This window comes from Euprymna scolopes, chromosome 24, assembly GCF_053919585.1.
Source record: "Euprymna scolopes isolate OS-2025 chromosome 24, ASM5391958v1, whole genome shotgun sequence".
Classification (NCBI taxonomy): Eukaryota; Metazoa; Mollusca; class Cephalopoda; order Sepiida; family Sepiolidae; genus Euprymna; species Euprymna scolopes.
Genome location: NC_136505.1, coordinates 94316823 through 94327500, shown reverse-complemented (window position 1 = coordinate 94327500; position 10678 = coordinate 94316823). Strand labels below are relative to the sequence as shown.

Here is a 10678-nt window from a genome sequence, read left to right as displayed (position 1 = left end):
TCGGGGATGAGTCCACGGTTATTCAGTGAGTGGTTGTTGTGCGCACTTTTCCGTTCCAAATTCCATTTATTATTATTATTATTATTATTATTATTATTATTATTATTATTATACTTATTATTATTATTATTATACCTATTATTATTATTATTATCATTATTATTATTATTATTATTATTATTATTATTATTGCCTCACATGGAGTTTTTACACAGGTCAACAAACGATCTGATCGAATAACTGCGTGTTTGCACAAAAAATAAATGAGATATTCGTCCTCAGCGTATCCGAAAATATATAAAAGTCAACAAATTAAAGGTGAATGCCGAGGTGTCGGTAAACTAAAAATTTACCGTTTTTTCATGTGGAGGTGGAATTTTGGGCAAGCACCAATAATTTGATTAGAAAATTAAATTCATTAGAATGCATTTCGGATGTACTAGTTTCATCGCTCAATATCAAATATGCTTCATTTTCAGTAAAATTTTATTACTTGGATTTATAATGTAAGAGAAATTAAATAGACAACATACAACATAATTTGCATTGTTTTTTTGTTTTGTTCTTTTTGGGGGGGTTGCAGGGCGGGGGCACGAGTGTTGAGATACTCAGAAAGGGAGAGCCATTGGCAATCAAAGGTTGAGAAACACTGCATTAGACTTTGTTCACTTTTGGTCTGAGAAAAAAAAATCTCCCAGCTGGTTCACGTTTGACACAACAGAGACATCCGATGATTTGGGTGGGGCGGGGACGATCCCATTTTTATGAAAAAAAAAAATGTTAGAGGTGATAATGGATGTACGAACACAAAAATTCGTGAATATATCATTTTTTGAAAAAAAAAAAAATGTCTGTAGCCCACATGGGGACTCGAACCCCAGACCCTCAGATAACTTATGTGAATAATTCTTAAAAGTCTGATGCTCTACCGACTGAGCTATGGAGGCTGACACTAAAGTAAACAATATTTTTATATTTATTCTTATCTTATCACCTGGTCTCAATTAATCACAGCTGTTTCCTTTATTATAATATGCCAGTGTCAGTGATTGTTTATTGACAATAAACCGTCGTGTTCCCTGGAATCTGAACGACCACAAATATTTTCATTATTATTATTGGCTCACATGGAGCTTTAACACAAGTCAATAAAAGATTTGATTGGAAACCTGTGGTGTTCTCTAGAGGCTGAGTGACAACAAGTCTCCGCATATGTCCAGTTCTCTCCACCTCCTTCGATAGCATTTGCAAATGAATTTGCATCATCGCAACAGCCGCTTACCATTGATTTCTCGCCGGCAGTAGCCATTGGTTTATACTGGAATTTGAGTGCCACTAAGCCTCCCCAAAGTTCCAGTTCTCTTTGTGCTTGTCCAGCTGGCGCTCTCTTCTCGGTCTTTCAGTCCTTCTTGACCCTTCTCAGCTCTTTGGTGTCACTTTTTTATTGGGATGAGCGGTGGTGAAACTATGGGGGGGGGGTGCATGATGGGGGTGTAGAACTTGTAGATATGCAGCTTCGGTGTTCTTCATTCCCTGTAACGCTTATTCGTTATATTGTCTTGTATTATTCTCCGCATTCAAGGGTTTTCCTTAATATTTCAGTCGTTTTCATTATCGTTAGTCGTCGTATTTTTGCAGTTGTTCCTCTGATTCCAATTTCTGACATTCTTTTTTCAAAGTTTTTCGGAATTGTTCCTAGTGCTCCTACTATTATCGGTACTATTTTGATTTTCTTCATCATCCAAATCCCTTTTAACTCTCTGGCTAGCTCTGTGTATTTTCGTTTCTCCTTTTCTTTCATACTCACCCTGTGGTCAGCTGGGACAGCAAAGGCTACGATTTAACAGGATTTTTCTTTCTTGTTAATTATTACGACATCTGGTCTTCTTGCTTGGATAGGTTTGTCCGTCTGTATGTCCATGTCCCATAGGATTTTGTGGTTCTCGTTTTTGAGTGCTGTTGTGAGTTTATGCTTGTACCATTTGTCTGTACGCTCAAAATGCAGTCGTTTACACAATTCCCAGTGTACCACTCTCCCCACTTGGTCATGCCTGTTTTTGTATTCCTTTTGGGCAAGTTTGCTGCATTCACTTACTATATAGTTTATCGTTTCGTCTCTTTGTCCACAGAGTCTGCTTGTGTTTTATCGATTCTTGTTGGTTCTTATCGAGTTATCTTGTGCTGCAGTTATTAGAGATTCAGTTTCTCGGTTTATATGTCCTTTTCGCATCGATGTCTAGGTGTTTTCACTATTCTCATCTTTTGTCATTCTTATGAATCTTCCGTGGAGTTGTTTCTCTTCCCACTTCTCTTTTCTCGTTTTGTCATTTGTCTCTCTGTTTTCTGTTTTGTTGTTGTTGTTTTTTCAGTGTCTCTCGCTGCCATAATTATCCTTTCAGTATTTTGCATTATGTATTTTTCTAGGGCTTTTTTTGTGTCCTTCACGCAGTCTTCTATAGAGATCAGTCCTCTCCCGCCATCTTTCCTTTTCACGTAGAGCCTATCAATATCGTCCTTTGGGTATAGTGCATTATGCATGGTCATGAGTTTCCTGGTTTTCTGGTCGAGTTGTCTCAGTTCTTCTTTTGTCCACCCTATAAACGGTCCAGAGTATCTTACTGGTGATACTGCCCATGTATTAATACCTTTTATTAGGTTTCTACTATATAATTTAGTTTTCAGGAGTTTTCTTGTTCTCCTGAGGTATTTCTTCTTCTTCTTCTTCTTCTTATTATTATTATTATTATTATTATTATTATTATTATTAATACAATAATAATAATAATAATAAGTATAATAATAATAATAATACTTATCATTTACTAGCCTAGGTGCCTGGCGTTGCCCGGGTGTTTGGAGGTGTGTGTTGAGCAAAAAAAAAAAAAGAATTGATCGTAGGCAAACAGGCAAGTAAACTCGCACACGTGACACGAAGGCGAAAAAGAAAATTTAAGAAAATCTGACGTCTTACCGCTACTCCATTACACGACCGGAAGTCTAAAGCGTAGAAATTTAACGTAGTCATTGCAGAACTGACGTTGCTTTTAAACCTCCTACGAAAGCAAATTAGACACAAATGTGGGGGTAAAACCAGCTCCCCCCAAAAAGGGGACACTCTGGCAATATCCAAATAAATAGTAATTGTCTCAGTATGAAGGGTTTCCCCTACATTGACCAAGGAAAAATTACAGAACAGATACTACCCGGCCAGAAGGCCAGGTGGTTGTGTTCCAATAGTTTTGCTTTATTTATACAACAAAGACAAACAAACACAGGAGACGATGGCAATTCTTTTTAACTGGATCAAAAAAATGATAGAGATGATGTCCGTTTGTGAATGCGAGATATTACGATCTTGGACGCATGCGAAAACTTCTCACGGAATTTAACCGACGCGAGAAGCCCGATGCAAAAAGCCTTTCATGGATATACACAAACGCTCGTACATATTTTGCCCTTCATATAATCGATAATTATTAAAGCACTTTTGAGAAGCATTAATGTTGAGCACTATCTGGGAAATAAAAACTAAAAAGCAGTCAACTAACGTTTATGCAGCGTTCACGATTTTGCTCGTTTGAACTCTCTAGACTGGTATTGTTCATGTTTTATACGTTGTTAAATTCACTTAATTGCTAGTGGCAATTGTTAGTGACTCAGAGGTAACAGCTTAGCAAATGAAGTCAGAGATGGTTGTGTTCGAATCTCCTGACCAGTAGAAATTGTTGTTTCCTGCACTAATGATTGTGAAAACATCAAACACGGGTGTCTCTAAGTAAAAATATCATTATTTATAATTATATATATATATATATACAGTGATGATCATATTTATTGGCACGGTAAAATAAAAGTTAAATTTTGTCTAATAAATTCTAAAAATGGGATTAAATTAAAGAAAATAACAAAGTATATTATGTATTTTTAACTGGCCTTTCCGATGCAGCAATCGGATTTTAGAAAAAATAAATAACAAAGGAACAACAAACATAATTGCAAAAAACCCTTGTTCAAAATTATTGGCACGATTTATTTAATAATCAATTGTATAGCCTTTGGCCTTGATTACCTTCCTCAGTCGCTTTTCATAGTTTACAACCAAGTTGTTGCACTCTTCAGTAGTAATTTTAGCCCACTCTTCCTGACAATAATCCTCCAATTGAATAAGATTCTTAGGCTTCCTTTGCATTACCCTCAATTTTAATGTTCTCCATAAATTTTCAATTGGATTAAGGTCTGGGCTTTGTGATGGCCACTCCAAAACATTAATATGATTGTCCTCAAGCCATTTCTTAGTCAGTTTAGCCGAATGCTTTGGGTCATTATCTTGCATGAACCACCAACGACGACCAAGTGAGAGCTCTTTAGCAGAGTCTTTCAGGTTTTCATCCAATATTTTAACATAATCTTCCTTTTTTATGCTACCTGTGACCTTAACAAGTCGCCCTGGTCCAGAGGCAGCAAAGGATCCCCAAAACATCAAACTGCCTCCACCGTGCTTCACTGTGGGTATGGTGTTCTTAGGCAGGAAAGCTTCGCCAGATTTTCTGTAAATATAAGACACTTTATTATGGCCAAATAACTCTATTTTCGTTTCGTCAGTCCATAGAACACGTTTCCAGAATGCAACATCTCTATCAATATGACGTTTTGCAAAGGCTAGCCTTGCTTTCAGGTGCATAGGCTTCAATAAGGGAGTCTTTCTCGGACGACATGCTTTTAAACCAGCTCTCTTCAAAACTCTACCAACTGTATGTCGAGATACATTCACTCCAGAGGTGCTCTGTTCATCAACAATCTCCCCAACAGAGATCCTTGGGTTTTGTTTTACTTGTCGAACAATTTTCCGTTCATCTCTTGGGGAAAGAATCCTTTTTCTCCCTCTACCCTCTAAACTCATAACGTGGCCTTGCGATTTGAACTTGTTTATTATGGCTCTAACAGTGGATTTGGGAAGGTTTAGCTTCTTTGAAATCTTATCATAGCCCTCCCCATTGGTATGGCATGCTACAACAAGCTTCCTGACGTCTTCGCTGTGTTCCTTAGTTTTAACCATGGCGATTGAAAATTATAATTTAGTCACTTATAATAGTTTAAATAAATCGCTATCTAAAAATTATTTGAAAAAAATTATTCACTGAATTAGCGTTAAACAAGCATAATATGGCTATAAAAAAGTTCAGAAAGCACGTAAACCGGAAATTGATTGATATTATACTGATACTAAAAGAAAAACAAAGCCGTGCCAATAATTTTGAACAAGGGTTTTTTGCAATTATGTTTGTTGTTCCTTTGTTATTTATTTTTTCTAAAATCCGATTGCTGCATCGGAAAGGCCAGTTAAAAATACATAATATACTTTGTTATTTTCTTTAATTTAATCCCTTTTTTAGAATTTATTAGACAAAATCTAACTTTTATTTTACCGTGCCAATAAATATGATCATCACTGTATATATTTCTCTTTGTAAGTAGCAACGAAAATATTAACATCAAAGGTTAGTGCATGTATTGGAATAGTTTTTACTGTAAATCTTATACACAATTTACGAATAGTTATCTAAATGGCACGTAATATGTGATGAGGATATAAAAAAATTCCATGACCAATAGGAATTGTCACATCCTACACTAATGATTGCGAAAGCATGAAACACTAGTGTATGTGGAAGTGGAAGCCTCTGTTCAGTCTCGAAAGACAATGAATACCCCCTCTAAGAGTAATTGCGCATAAAACTGTAAGGCAAGGGTTGTGCAATCCCTAGCCCCACCTCCCCTAAATTGGCACTGCTTGAGTTCAGTGGCAAGGAGAAGTCTAGGACGACTGGCAACAATGCCGAGATAAGCGGAAAGCACAAACAGCGCGTGAAATTTCCAAATGGTGACCCATTTTAGTATTGACCAGGCTCAATGTTGCTTAACTTTGGTGATCTAATGGGAACCGGTGTGTCAACGTGATGATGCCTTGTAGGTATAGAAATATACTTATTATTTATAATTATTCAAGAAGCATTAAAGTTGAGTACTATCTGGGAAATAAAAACTAAAAAGCAGTGTTTGTGCAACGTTCATGATTTTGCTCGTTTGAACCCTCTCGACCGTTTACTTCTGTGCCCGCATCGGACGTTTATAGGTTATTATTAATTCTCGTGACCCGGCGGTAACAGCTTAGCAAATGAAGCCAAAGTTTGCTTCATGGCTGGGTTCGAATGACCCGACCAGTAGAAATTTTCACTTCCTACACTGATGATTGCGAAAGCATGAGACTCTGGCGCCTGTAGGTATAAAAATATGATTATTATTTATAGTTATTAAGTCCTTTTTAAGTTGAGCACTGTCTGAGAATTAAAAACTAAGAAGCAGTCAACAAATTCAACTTCAGAAGTAGAAAGTGCCACAACCTGCTGTTTCTTAGATTTCCATTAGATAAAATCCCGTCTTTTAATAGTCTGAAACCTCGGTTCAGCCTCGAAAGACAATGGATACCCCCTGTAAGAGTAGCTGCGCGTAAAATCTTTAATTTTAGATGTGTAGATTTTCTAAATACAAAAGATTGTTCTTTGGTTGCTTTTAGGCAACAAACGTTTAAATTGATTGCCAACAAATCTTGCTTCATACATTTCAACACCCAACGCTCTAATCTTTTAGTAAAGTACTGGTTTAGTTATGTACTGGTTTGTATCCACTAATAAAATATATTTAATGAACACAGCACGAAATGAACAGCAAAGTTCTTTTCAACAATAACAACGTAAAAGGGTATTTATTTCACAGCAGGAAATTGAAGGTCGGACTGAGATAGAGGAAGAAGGAATAGAAAGATCTTTCAAGGTCGGTGTCGGTCATATTTCTTGTGTCGTTGAAGGTCGGACTGAGATAGAGGAAGAAGGAATAGAAAGATCTTTCAAGGTCGGTGTCGGTCATATTTCTTGTGTCGTTGAAGGTCGGACTGAGATAGAGGAAGAAGGAATAGAAAGATCTTTCAAGGTCGGTGTCGGTCATATTTCTTGTGTCGTTGAAGGTCGGACTGAGATAGAGGAAGAAGGAATAGAAAGATCTTTCAAGGTCGGTGTCGGTCATATTTCTTGTGTCGTTGAAGGTCGGACTGAGATAGAGGAAGAAGGAATAGAAAGATCTTTCAAGGTCGGTGTCGGTCATATTTCTTGTGTCGTTGAAGGTCGGACTGAGATAGAGGAAGAAGGAATAGAAAGATCTTTCAAGGTCGGTGTCGGTCATATTTCTTGTGTCGTTGAAGGTCGGACTGAGATAGAGGAAGAAGGAATAGAAAGATCTTTCAAGGTCGGTGTCGGTCATATTTCTTGTGTCGTTGAAGGTCGGACTGAGATAGAGGAAGAAGGAATAGAAAGATCTTTCAAGGTCGGTGTCGGTCATATTTCTTGTGTCGTTGAAGGTCGGACTGAGATAGAGGAAGAAGGAATAGAAAGATCTTTCAAGGTCGGTGTCGGTCATATTTCTTGTGTCGTTGAAGGTCGGACTGAGATAGAGGAAGAAGGAATAGAAAGATCTTTCAAGGTCGGTGTCGGTCATATTTCTTGTGTCGTTGAAGGTCGGACTGAGATAGAGGAAGAAGGAATAGAAAGATCTTTCAAGGTCGGTGTCGGTCATATTTCTTGTGTCGTTGAAGGTCGGACTGAGATAGAGGAAGAAGGAATAGAAAGATCTTTCAAGGTCGGTGTCGGTCATATTTCTTGTGTCGTTGAAGGTCGGACTGAGATAGAGGAAGAAGGAATAGAAAGATCTTTCAAGGTCGGTGTCGGTCATATTTCTTGTGTCGTTGAAGGTCGGACTGAGATAGAGGAAGAAGGAATAGAAAGATCTTTCAAGGTCGGTGTCGGTCATATTTCTTGTGTCGTTGAAGGTCGGACTGAGATAGAGGAAGAAGGAATAGAAAGATCTTTCAAGGTCGGTGTCGGTCATATTTCTTGTGTCGTTGAAGGTCGGACTGAGATAGAGGAAGAAGGAATAGAAAGATCTTTCAAGGTCGGTGTCGGTCATATTTCTTGTGTCGTTGAAGGTCGGACTGAGATAGAGGAAGAAGGAATAGAAAGATCTTTCAAGGTCGGTGTCGGTCATATTTCTTGTGTCGTTGAAGGTCGGACTGAGATAGAGGAAGAAGGAATAGAAAGATCTTTCAAGGTCGGTGTCGGTCATATTTCTTGTGTCGTTGAAGGTCGGACTGAGATAGAGGAAGAAGGAATAGAAAGATCTTTCAAGGTCGGTGTCGGTCATATTTCTTGTGTCGTTGAAGGTCGGACTGAGATAGAGGAAGAAGGAATAGAAAGATCTTTCAAGGTCGGTGTCGGTCATATTTCTTGTGTCGTTGAAGGTCGGACTGAGATAGAGGAAGAAGGAATAGAAAGATCTTTCAAGGTCGGTGTCGGTCATATTTCTTGTGTCGTTGAAGGTCGGACTGAGATAGAGGAAGAAGGAATAGAAAGATCTTTCAAGGTCGGTGTCGGTCATATTTCTTGTGTCGTTGAAGGTCGGACTGAGATAGAGGAAGAAGGAATAGAAAGATCTTTCAAGGTCGGTGTCGGTCATATTTCTTGTGTCGTTGAAGGTCGGACTGAGATAGAGGAAGAAGGAATAGAAAGATCTTTCAAGGTCGGTGTCGGTCATATTTCTTGTGTCGTTGAAGGTCGGACTGAGATAGAGGAAGAAGGAATAGAAAGATCTTTCAAGGTCGGTGTCGGTCATATTTCTTGTGTCGTTGAAGGTCGGACTGAGATAGAGGAAGAAGGAATAGAAAGATCTTTCAAGGTCGGTGTCGGTCATATTTCTTGTGTCGTTGAAGGTCGGACTGAGATAGAGGAAGAAGGAATAGAAAGATCTTTCAAGGTCGGTGTCGGTCATATTTCTTGTGTCGTTGAAGGTCGGACTGAGATAGAGGAAGAAGGAATAGAAAGATCTTTCAAGGTCGGTGTCGGTCATATTTCTTGTGTCGTTGAAGGTCGGACTGAGATAGAGGAAGAAGGAATAGAAAGATCTTTCAAGGTCGGTGTCGGTCATATTTCTTGTGTCGTTGAAGGTCGGACTGAGATAGAGGAAGAAGGAATAGAAAGATCTTTCAAGGTCGGTGTCGGTCATATTTCTTGTGTCGTTGAAGGTCGGACTGAGATAGAGGAAGAAGGAATAGAAAGATCTTTCAAGGTCGGTGTCGGTCATATTTCTTGTGTCGTTGAAGGTCGGACTGAGATAGAGGAAGAAGGAATAGAAAGATCTTTCAAGGTCGGTGTCGGTCATATTTCTTGTGTCGTTGAAGGTCGGACTGAGATAGAGGAAGAAGGAATAGAAAGATCTTTCAAGGTCGGTGTCGGTCATATTTCTTGTGTCGTTGAAGGTCGGACTGAGATAGAGGAAGAAGGAATAGAAAGATCTTTCAAGGTCGGTGTCGGTCATATTTCTTGTGTCGTTGAAGGTCGGACTGAGATAGAGGAAGAAGGAATAGAAAGATCTTTCAAGGTCGGTGTCGGTCATATTTCTTGTGTCGTTGAAGGTCGGACTGAGATAGAGGAAGAAGGAATAGAAAGATCTTTCAAGGTCGGTGTCGGTCATATTTCTTGTGTCGTTGAAGGTCGGACTGAGATAGAGGAAGAAGGAATAGAAAGATCTTTCAAGGTCGGTGTCGGTCATATTTCTTGTGTCGTTGAAGGTCGGACTGAGATAGAGGAAGAAGGAATAGAAAGATCTTTCAAGGTCGGTGTCGGTCATATTTCTTGTGTCGTTGAAGGTCGGACTGAGATAGAGGAAGAAGGAATAGAAAGATCTTTCAAGGTCGGTGTCGGTCATATTTCTTGTGTCGTTGAAGGTCGGACTGAGATAGAGGAAGAAGGAATAGAAAGATCTTTCAAGGTCGGTGTCGGTCATATTTCTTGTGTCGTTGAAGGTCGGACTGAGATAGAGGAAGAAGGAATAGAAAGATCTTTCAAGGTCGGTGTCGGTCATATTTCTTGTGTCGTTGAAGGTCGGACTGAGATAGAGGAAGAAGGAATAGAAAGATCTTTCAAGGTCGGTGTCGGTCATATTTCTTGTGTCGTTGAAGGTCGGACTGAGATAGAGGAAGAAGGAATAGAAAGATCTTTCAAGGTCGGTGTCGGTCATATTTCTTGTGTCGTTGAAGGTCGGACTGAGATAGAGGAAGAAGGAATAGAAAGATCTTTCAAGGTCGGTGTCGGTCATATTTCTTGTGTCGTTGAAGGTCGGACTGAGATAGAGGAAGAAGGAATAGAAAGATCTTTCAAGGTCGGTGTCGGTCATATTTCTTGTGTCGTTGAAGGTCGGACTGAGATAGAGGAAGAAGGAATAGAAAGATCTTTCAAGGTCGGTGTCGGTCATATTTCTTGTGTCGTTGAAGGTCGGACTGAGATAGAGGAAGAAGGAATAGAAAGATCTTTCAAGGTCGGTGTCGGTCATATTTCTTGTGTCGTTGAAGGTCGGACTGAGATAGAGGAAGAAGGAATAGAAAGATCTTTCAAGGTCGGTGTCGGTCATATTTCTTGTGTCGTTGAAGGTCGGACTGAGATAGAGGAAGAAGGAATAGAAAGATCTTTCAAGGTCGGTGTCGGTCATATTTCTTGTGTCGTTGAAGGTCGGACTGAGATAGAGGAAGAAGGAATAGAAAGATCTTTCAAGGTCGGTGTCGGTCATATTTCTTGTG

The 10678-nt window shown here is 39.1% G+C and overlaps 1 non-coding gene across 1 annotated transcript; it reads right to left on the bottom strand.

Moving 5' to 3' along the window:
• Window positions 1-855: 855 nt before the first annotated feature.
• Window positions 856-947, bottom strand: Trnak-uuu (transfer RNA lysine (anticodon UUU)). The gene is given in 2 exon segments: window positions 856-891; window positions 911-947. It is a non-coding gene; the product is annotated as a tRNA-Lys (tRNA).
• Window positions 948-10678: the final 9731 nt, after the last annotated feature.